Source organism: Athene cunicularia (assembly GCF_003259725.1).
Source record: "Athene cunicularia isolate RWA chromosome Z unlocalized genomic scaffold, athCun1 chrZ_part1, whole genome shotgun sequence".
In the NCBI taxonomy this organism is placed as follows: Eukaryota; Metazoa; Chordata; class Aves; order Strigiformes; family Strigidae; genus Athene; species Athene cunicularia.
In genome coordinates, this window is record NW_020799142.1 from 35,396,883 (window position 1) to 35,407,442 (window position 10,560).

General features: G+C 48.8%; 1 protein-coding gene across 1 annotated transcript in view; it reads left to right on the forward strand.

Annotated features, from left to right (window-relative positions):
* TCF4 (transcription factor 4) overlaps nucleotides 1-10,560 on the forward strand; it is a 210,418-nt gene that overhangs the window by 135,207 nt on the left and 64,651 nt on the right. The gene's annotated exons all lie outside the window — the stretch shown is intronic.

Here is a 10,560-nt window from a genome sequence, read left to right on the forward strand (position 1 = left end):
TTTGCGGAGAGCTGCCAAATTTCCAAAAGCCAAAGAAAGGAGTATTTGTAGGAATTGGACAGATTATGAACAGATGCCCTGATAGTCACATGATAAGTGGAAATTTAGTTTCATAATTTGATTAAAAACAGAGGATTGAAATCACAGAAGGAAATAACCAAGAAATGATTCAGATGTGTATGCGGCATGACTTAGTTAACTTGACTTAAGTGAAAATTCATAAACTGAGGATAGAGCATGTAAGAGCAGCTGAAATCTAGATGATGAACTATAATCCTGTATCCTGTGATTTTACTAAAGGGGAGGAAAACAGGACAGTTGCAGTTAGAAATCTGTTGTTTTTTAAAAAAAAAAAAAAATCTGGAAAAAAATTACGTCCTATTCATCCGCTTCAGCATAAATTAGATGTGATTTCAAGTTGCTTTGTTTGCAAATTTGCAAGGGAATAGATGTCAAAAAGTCAAAACGGGGATGGTTTAAGAGCGCTGGGAGAAGAGCAGGTATTGGGCAGGGGGGTGGCAGTCGCTCCCCAGCCCCGAGGAGCGTAACGCCGCAAATTATCGCCTTGGGTACGTGCACAGGGCTTTGGGGGTTGAGGAAAGTGACAGTACACCTTCCTTGCTGCTTTTTTTCCTGGGAAAAAAAAAAACAAAACAACATAATTGACTTGGGTGGGTGGGTAGCCCAGCCGAGCAGGAGCTGCGGGGTTGCCCGGCGGCCACGGGCACGTCGGTGCCGGAGCAGAGGCAACAGTGCAGGGAAGGGGGAGCCCAGTAAAGCCAGCAAAGGAGCTTTGATCTTGAAAATTTTAAAAAAATTTAATTTAAGAAACGGAGCAACACGATGAAAAATAGCAGGGCTTTTTGATTTTTAGATAGAGCGCGTGGGTTCTCACCATCGACCTGAAATTCTTTGCTTTTAGAGAGACATTTTGGACGAGTAGCCAACAGAGTTGTAGGAGACACGGCGAAGCGCCCAGGTCGGCCCCGAAGATGCTGGGAGGCCTGGGGTGCAGGGGGTGGGGTGGGGAGTGTCTCAGCCTTCATCCCCATCCTCATCCTCGAGGGGGAGGAACCCCCAGCGGGTGGGAGAAAGCAGAGGCTCTGGGCGAGAGGGGAACATATGTCCCGCGGTCGCTATACATCGCGCGGGGCGAGCGTCCCTTCCGCGGGACGGTGGCTGCTTCGTCGGGCTGCTGCTGGCCATTTAGGGGCCAGCGTGTTCCCAGGGATGCGCCGAGAGGAGCGAGCAGGAGCTGCCCTGGGTTTCAGCCCACGGGATGCGAGGAAAACGGCTTCATTTTGACGTGGGGGCTCTGGGCTGCGCTACCTGCCCAGGTGTCGGCCGCTGGGATCCAGCTGCTGCCAGAGGCATTGTGGGTTGCTCAAGCACTAACGAGAAAGCTGGTAATTACCCATCGTTTCCCCTGGTGTTTTAAAGAATATCCCCGCTACCTCTTTTTGTAAGGAGGGTTACGGATGCCGTCCGGCTACCCTGGGCACATTTGTCAGTGTTTCCTCGTGAAATCTTCGCGTCGTTCAGTCAGAAGTTGGTGTTTCGCTGTGGTTCAGTGAAGTCTCTTTGTTTCGTGATCCAAATCGTTAGTTTTCCTTTTTCTCAGCATCGTGTAAAATCTTTGTGGATGTTTTTCTGAAAAACCTGTACCAAGATGCATTACATCTCCGGGGAGCATTTACTTTTAAATCCAGCAAAATATATAGAAAATAGCAGTTGTAAAGGAAATTCTACAACATTGCAGTAAATCTAGAATAAAGCGTAGTACAGCTGAAGAGCACATTTTATTCTAGTATTTTTATTTGATTTTTTTCTCTTCCGTTACTTTAAAAATACATATTTTCGTATCAATATCTGCAAACAGAAAACAAATCACTCAGATGGGGAGAGCTTCCCTTTCATACCTGATAACTCTATTTGTTTTATCTCTAAATCTGGTTATTAGGAGGAGCTGAGTGGCAATCAATCTTGTGGAATATATAACAAATTGGCATGTTAATCTTGGATGGGGTTTATGTTTTTACCATAAATCCACATAAATTTGCAGTTTGCAAACTAGCAGACTTGTGAAGCTTCAGTTGTTGCAGTGATCAGGCTAAACAGTAGTTTCATTGCCGGTCACTGTATAAATAATAAAATTTGAATCAGAATGAAAAAAAAAAAAAAAAAGTCCTAATTTAATCGCAGGGATTATTGTCATCTTTATAATGTTAAATCCGAACAGAAATCTTTTTTTGTCAGTTGTTGAAATACGGAAATTCTCAAAAGCAAGTTTCCGGTAAAGTCAGAACACTCTTTTTGTTTTAATTAAAAATAAGTTCCCACACGTGTATTTTGAAATTGATTTCACGGTGTGGTTTTGGGTTTGGGTTTTTATTGGACTCCTTTCCAGCAATAGCTAATATCCTCCCCACAGCTTTTTACGACTACTATTATGCTCAAAATTAGAGGTGGATTTCATTGAGACGAAACTTTCGGTGGTGCCAGTTTTCCCGAGCCTCGACCCTGTGCAGGTAGCCGGGGTGGTCGGCAGCCTCGGCACGCCGCGAGCCTCCGCCACGCTCCTGGCAGCCAGCTCGGCGCTCGCCTGGGAGCGCTCAGCCCCTGCGCTGGCGTTTTGTTCAGTCAGTGCAGCGCGGACAAAAAAAAAAACCAAAACAACACCACGACACCCCAAACCTGCATTTTCTTTGTGATTTCAACTATCGCTCGGGAGGCAGGTGACCATCTCGGGACATTTCCAGGGATATTTTTGCCTCCGTGTTACAAAAGATGCTTTCAGGAGAATGGTACCTGCTCTCTGCCCTCCCTGCGTGGGGAAGAGTGGCAGCGTTTCTGCTGGACAAACCAACCTGTCAGGGCTTTAGAACCGCTGCAAAAGTTTTTTTCTGGATTGCTTCTTGCTTCGAAAGAGCGAAAGGCGATTTCTGTTTGTCGCAGATTCGCCTCAAATGTCTGCTTCCTTTAGTTTTCGGTGAATACAGTTGTTGTGCGGAATGGAAGTACTTCTACACCTCGGTACTCTCAATTATTTTAACAGCATTTTTATTTTTAAGTGAAATTCTCGCAAAGCAGAATATGCACTTCAGATACTTCAAGATATTTTAATGACCTGTCCAGTTGATTAGAAACTAAAGTGCAAAAAGGCATTGCTGAATATGTTAATCACCCGTAGCTCTGTCTTCCAAGAATAAGTAAATTAAAATACAAATCCAGCAATGTGAATACAAGAACAGGAGGATTCCGAGGGAAATACAGCCCCTTCTGAAGGAGATTGGGTCTTGTTGTCTTTGTGTGTCATGAATCATACATTTAATTTGAAATAATACTGCTTTAGAAAGAGCACTTAGGTGTCTCGAACAGAACAAATACCTTATAAAAGGTCAGATTTATTTAGGTTATAGCTTGTGTCACACTAAACTGCCAGGATTTATGATGCTGAATGAAGTATCTGCATTTATAAATGGACTAACTAGATTATAATATACTTAGTTGATAGGGTGGAAATATTGCTGTATTTCTCTTAAAATATGTATATTAACTTGTTCTCAATGTGATTTATGCAGTGGATATGGAGATTAATGCAGCAGCGTTTGTGAAAGCAGTTATTGTTGATTAATTCATAAGTAGTCTTATAAAAATTTCAATGATAAATGGTAATAAATATGTTGTATTAGCTCCCCTGTATTATAAGAAATGGCTATGAGTTTGGAAAACAAATTAAACTACGGAAACAATCAGAATGTAAAAAATAGTGGAGATTGGAGCTGAACTTGGTGTGTGGCAGGTGAGACTCTCTCGGGTGTGCTCGGGGCAGGGTGCATCCCAGGCCAGGTTGTGACCGTCCTGCCCGTGCTGGACCCCCGTGGCCAGTCTCAGCCACAGCTCATCGCAGCCGTTACAGACTGGAGCCAGGCCTAGTGTTAAGCTGGAACTAAAGTGTCTGAACTCCAGAGTGGAGACGTTGAGTCGCGGGTGGCCGTGTCCTCGCCGAAGCAGCCCGTTCCCAGCGTGGGGGCGCTCGAGGTGCATTTCCGTGGTGCGTGTTGGGATTGGCTTTGCCCAGCGTGCTCAGGGTGTCCTGTGAGGGGCTTCCCCCCTCGGCGGGGCTTCAGGAGGGAGCACTTACTTCAGGTGGTGTAACCCGGGTGTGTCTGCACGCCCCAGTGTGATCCGCCCCGGCAGCGGGGTGTGGGGCCGGGTCCCCCCAGCTCTGCCCGCTCCTTGGGCACACACGGCCTCGGCGTGTCCTGGGCTCCTGTCTGTGATACAACGCGACCGAACGTTCGTCCTCGGACGCACGGACTCTGTAGGGTCTCTCCGGGCCAAGGGGGTTCGCTGGGACAGTTGCCTACTGGAGTTTTCTGCCTTCGGTTGAGAGCGTGGAGAGCTCTGCGCCCACTCGAGCGATGAGGGTCGGGGTATTCTGGATTGAGCCAACTGAGGATGAGATATATCGGGCATGAAGATGAGATATATTGGGCATGACTGTATTAGGAGAAATCAGGTTTTTCTGTTAAAATTTATTTTCCTTGAGTACCCATGTGCCTTTGCTGAGCTATGACACGGTAACATTTTGTACCCAGGTTCATCGTCCAGTCCAAGTGGCTTCTCTGCATAGTCACCTCACCCTTAACTTCATTTCAAGGCTTTGCTGTTCTTTTAATCTTGAGCCTGAAGCCTTCATCCATTTCAGCTGCTGATAGTTTAGTGACATCTAACCTTTTACATTAAGTGTTTTCTGCCTTCCTTATCTTGACCAGTAAGAGTCAAGAGCGAGCAAGCTGCGGATGGTTGGAAGTGTCTGCGAAGGAATGGGGTGTGGAATGGGAAGTTTTTTGGGGAAAAAGTGAGCAAAGAGGGAAGGGTTTGTGTTTGTAGAGGTCATGTTTTACAGGAACTGACTTAAGGAAGTCACTGGCAGGGAGGGGGTGTCTGCCCCAGTGAGGATTTCCAACACGTAGCACCTGTATATGAAGCGTTATACTGAGGGCAAAAAAGAAAGCTCAGAAACGAGCCCCCCCCAGAGATCTTAGGATGCTGGTCACCTGCCGGCGCGGTAGGAGTGATTGGTTTGGCTTTCGTGGAGCAGAGTTGCGTGGTTCAGCAGAAAGAGGGGTTACTGAGACTGACTCAGAGGAGCACAGTGGTGAGCTTGCCTTCGAGGAGCGAAGAGCCCCAAGGCAGACCCTTCGCTTCTGAGGATGGAGATGGGTGCATGAGCCCAGCGAGGGTTTCTGCATCTCACCTTGCTCTTTGTGGCCAAGCTTTCCAGTAGTGTGCCTGGATATAATAAATTGCTCAGCTCATGCATTTCCTCTGTTACCATCTAGTAAAACGTGCTATCGAGTACAGTCGTTACGGCCCAGTGTATTCCAGTTTCCTTCTCCTTGGCCAGTCTTTCCTTCAGGACGGGACTGAGGCCTCCTGCTCCCTCAGCCCCACGGGAAGGCTGGATGGGTGCGGTTGTTTGATCCCCATTTACGGCAGCCCCGGGACCTGTAACCCCAGCTGAAATCCCACATCCTGCTCTACCCCTGGAGAGAGGCGTTCAGGCTCTCAACCCGAGCTGATAAACGCCACTCTTGGCCTGTCCTGAATCCCCGACCACGCGCCTCTGCTCACAGTCCTGCTCTGTGGGCTGGTGCAGCCGGGCACGGAGTTGGAACTGCGGGGTTGCCCCCGTCTCCTGATGCTGGAGGGTCTTGGCAGCACCCAGGGTTTAGCAGCCAGGTGGGACCAGCCTCTCCAGCTCGGCCTCGCTTGCTGCCAGAGCACCCAGAGGAGCTCAGTGGTGTAACGACGTGGGCTGGAGTGAAGACTCGGTCCTAAACCACAGGTTTTGCAGCTCCATTGCGCAGCAGAGCTAACGCAGGGCTGGGTTTAGGAGGCTTCAGGGGTGCAGGGTTCATGCTCTAGTAAGAGGTCCTGCCAGTATGTAGCAAAATGGGAGGATGGCAGCGGAGTTACTCCAGGTTGTACCCTGCTGGTAGTAAACCCTGGGCGGGCGGTGACGCAGTTTCTCAGCGGTACATCCCTCTGTGTTGAGCTGGTGTTCTCCAGACCCCACGTGCCGGCCACGGTGCAGGCAGCAATGGGGTGATGTTTGGCAGGTTCAGGCTTCCCTCAAGAGTGGTTTTCCCGGTGCTTCCCCCTGGGCTGGTTTCCTCACGTCTCCTTGAGCAGAGGTGGAGCATCTCCGAGCGTCCCCCGTCCCCAGGACAAGCTGCAGTGACACAGAAAGAGCAAAAGCCGTGGCTTTTTGACATTGTGGTCATGTTGTTCTGGTTTCCAAGGTTAATTCACTCTTAGTAGAACCAACGGTTTTAAAATAAATAACAGGCTTAAAAATGGAGGAAAGAGGAGAAGGTGAAGGCTCCTCAGGTTGAACCATCTCCTTGGAAGCTGCATCGATAGGAGCCCGTGGGGAAGACGGGCGACCTCCTGCTTGGGAAGGGGTTCTGGGGCTCAGCTCTGCCCGTGGCACGCACTTGGCTCTTCGTTCGTCAAACAGAGGTGAGTGGGCTCGGGCTGAAGGAGCCGGGTCTGGCAGCAGGAGCTGGGCTGCACCAAGGAGCAGGATTGCGACCACGGCCTTTGAACGTGGACACTGCGGGAGGGCTTGTGGGGAAGATGTTAGAGCCGTGATAAAGAGCGGGAGAAGTCAAACATCATCTCAGAAGAGAGGGACTGAAAGATGAATCGATTTTGTTGTTGAATCAGCAGGTAGAATATCCCAAGCCGCAGTTTTAATGGGAAGAGCCTCTTTGTTTTGTCTTAATTCAAGGTGTCCCCTCTTAGACTGGAGAGCTCTACCCGCGCTCGCCGTTGTGTGTATTTGCACCAGCTCCGACCTTGCTAGCCAGACAGCTACGGAAGCGTCTGACTCAGTTGTACATCCTAAGGAAACACCTGCTTGGTTCCAAAAAATCAAGCAAAGAGAAATACTACTGGGATGCCACCTGGAGTTTTTCCACAGCTTTATTCGGATTTCCACGGGAGAAGCCTTGATAATTTCGCGGGGAGGTGAGGAAGCACTGCTTGCGCTTTTTGTGCAGACTTCGCAGACTTCCTACCTCAAGTGAAAAAAACACAACCGTAGGAATTTCCCTTCAAACATCCAACTTCAATGGGAGTTTTCCAAAACAAATACGATGTCCCTGTCTTTCCCTGCGCCACCCGCCCTATCAAAAAATCACCCGGTCCTGGGACGCCGACGTCGTGGCTGCTGCCGGCATCTTTGGGGACGTTTCTCTGTTGGGTGCTTTGGAGCTTCCCGGGGTTCAGAGGTGGGTTGTGGGTTGTCACCTGCCTGGGGTGGGCATCTTAGTCTTTGAGGACCAGCGATGTGGGGTGAAGCCTCCTTGGGACAGAACTGACCTTCCTGGAGATGGGCACCCGGGGTAAAACGGGGGCAAAACCTTGGGGGCAGCTCACTGGGACCCGGCCAACAACTTGCGTCGAGTGAGAAGGAGCGAGGTGGGAGCTGGATTGAGGAGGGGGTAACAGAACTGATATTCTAATTTTATTACAGCATTTGAGTATAATTCAGCACGGTCTGAGAGCCCCCAGAGGTGAGACTAGAGGTGCGTGAGGCTTGCAGTGGGGTACCCAGCTCTCCCCCTGCCCTTCCCCGGGTGCTGCCAGGGGCTCCCCCGGCGCTGGGGCTGCCGTGCTCACAACCTTTATCAGGTTGACAAGATCCTCTTCATCCAGTAGCCCCGGGGGAAGCAGCCTGGCGACCATCCCTCCTCGCCCTTCTGGCCAGCCGTCTAAATCACACTGCATTACGAGTTGGGTTTTTTCCATATTAAAATTAGAACCTTGTTAAACTCCACACTGCTTGCTTTTTTTTTTTTTTTTTTTTTTTTTTTTTTTCCCCCCCCCCCCCCAGTTATAACAAAGCTCTGCTTTTTGCTTTAAATAAATAAATTTGGAAATGCAGCTTTAGCACATAGCAAATGAAGTCAACCCAAGGAAATGATGAAATCCACTGCACACCGCTGAGGTGATCAGTTAAAAGACCGTCTGTTGCAAACCGTACCTGAAATCGCTCCTGAAGGACTAAGAAGTCATTTTGCAGACAAAATGCTGTGCTGTTGTTGTTTTAAAATAGATTAAAAGGTAGGGAAAACGCAGATTAAAACGGCTTAGTTTGTAGTTTTTAATGAATTGCACAGGATATCTTCAACATGAAAAAGCAATTGCAAAGGGATGGTCTGATACGTGTATTCTTAGGCCTTGGACGTGCTGTTACATTTAAAGGTAAAACCTTTCCTGCAAAATTCACACACTTCTGAATGTTTAGCTATTTTGGATTTTAAAAAAAAATAATAAAAAATCCAGTACTGAATAGTTCTGGCCCATTTTTAGCCGCTGGCAGCAGAGGTGTGGGATTAGCGGGGTTTTTTTTTTGTTTAGCTTGAGCAGAGACTCCCTCTTCAGAGTACTGCAGGTAGTGCAGAAGGCGCTTAGCCTTCATGGACTGAAGGCTTTGGCCAACAATTCCAGACGATTTCTACGTGCCGGCGAAATGAGAGACGGTAGAGCCTCAGCGGTATTTTTAAGGCAGTTCTTTTAAAATTGCTTTTTGAGGCAGGGCAGCGTTTATCCCTCCGCCGCGCTTCGGACCCTGCTGGCACCCGAAGAGCTGACCCCGCTTGCGGGGACTTTGGTTTGTTCTTTGGGGTGAAACGTGCCCTGTGTGCCTAAGCCTGATGTCTTTTTCCCCCCTTTAAACTTGACACGAATTTGTGATTTAAACTTTTCGTCGATCTGTTTATTTGCACACGCTGAGCATCAGTACTGGCAGGTTCCCGGTAGAACAAAGGGCAGTCGGGTGATGCTGCCTGCGCCCCGCATCTGGCTGCCCCTTGGCTCCCTTCTGCACGGATCGGTCAGAAAATGCACTTTACTCCCTAAAAAAATGTAAAAATACTTGGGGACTTCATGTCCAGCCCTCAATCCTTTTCTTTCTACAGCTGTGTCATTTGTAATTCTTTTTTCATTTGGGAATTAAGCTGAGTTTCACAAGTGTAAAACTCAGCACTTAATTTTTCCGTTTGAACTTGAGGATAATTGTTAGGAAGAGACATTTAAAGATTAAAAACAAATTTTTTTTCTCTGTGCAGTAATTTGATTTTGTAGCTTTTCTTTAAATACTATCTGCAGATTGTGTTCATTACAAGCAGTGCAGCGCCTTCAGATCTCTGATTAGCACAGTTCAGCATTTCAGATCGAAGCATTTAAATCCTGTCGTGTCTCTGGCCTTTCCAGTGGGGTTTTAGGAAAGGATGGCTTCTGGGGCTGGGGATTGATTTATTTGATCTCGTTTGCTTTCAGTTTTTCTTCCGTTTCAGAAGGGATTGGACGTGGGGTTGGGGTGGGGAGAGTGATGCAGTGTGCGGAGGGGAGGGCAGGACCTTAATGAAGAAGTTATCTGTGGAAGTTTAAGATAACTCTGTCAAGACTGATACGCTCGCACTCTGACTGGAGTCCATTTGTTAGCAGAGCCTCTGTATTTTATCAAAGGAACATTAATTTTTGCTCTAAAGTATTATTTTTTTTTTGCCATTACACTGAAGCGGTAAATGAGCAAAAAAAAAAAAAAAATCAACATAGCGAAAATACAGGGGGAAAAAAAAAATTGCATAAAGAGCTCCAATAACTATTAACATTGTTAAATGCATAGCAAAGCTCCCCTGACAGTTTCTTGGCACAAAACCTAAGAGGCCTACAATGGCTGGTTGTTTTTTTATTGTTATTTTATTTTCGATGGCATAGAGTGCCTTTCGACGGGCCAAAGCAGCGGCCAGAGGCAGCGCCCGAGCGGAGGGGACACCGCAGCGGCCCCGGAGCCCTTTACGGACCCGTAAACGCCGCTTGTCTCTTCGCTTCCCCAAAGCTTCGGCCCCTCCAGGAGAACCAGGACGGGGGCTCCTGCCCTGGTTCCTCTCCCGACTGTGATCGCCCGGTTTAAAAAAAAAAAAATTCCTGGAGAAAACCTCCGGAATGCCCTTTTCTGGAGGCCGTGGAGGGCTCCTTTGAGCCGTGCCGATGCGACACGCCGGGCCTGGGGATGGAGCCCGGTGGGTTTCATTTCTGCCTTCCCAAAGGCAGGTGCAGGTGCCCGGGGGTCCGCAGCCGCCCCCCCAGAGCCCACCCGCAACGTTGGAGGGCGTTGGTGGCTCGGCGACAGGCCGAGGCCTTCCTCCTAGCCCGGATTTGGTGCTTTTCTAGCAAATAATAAAGACTCGACCGGTTTAGGTGCCTCTGAGACCCGTCCCGTGGGTGCCCTCCGTGCCAGACCCCCCACCCCGGCAGGGAAACGCGTGTCCCCACTCCGGAGCGAGAGGGGGTTTGGGTAACTTGGGTATTTTAAGCAAGATTTGCATATTACAGCCGATTTGACGCCATTTCCAGATGAGAACATCTTTTCCCTGCCAAAGGCAAGCCGCAGAGTGACAAGGCAAAGTTAAATGCCTTGGGCCCGGGCCAGGCTGGCGGGGCCAGCCCCTGCGGGCGCGGGGGGCACGGGGCAAGGGC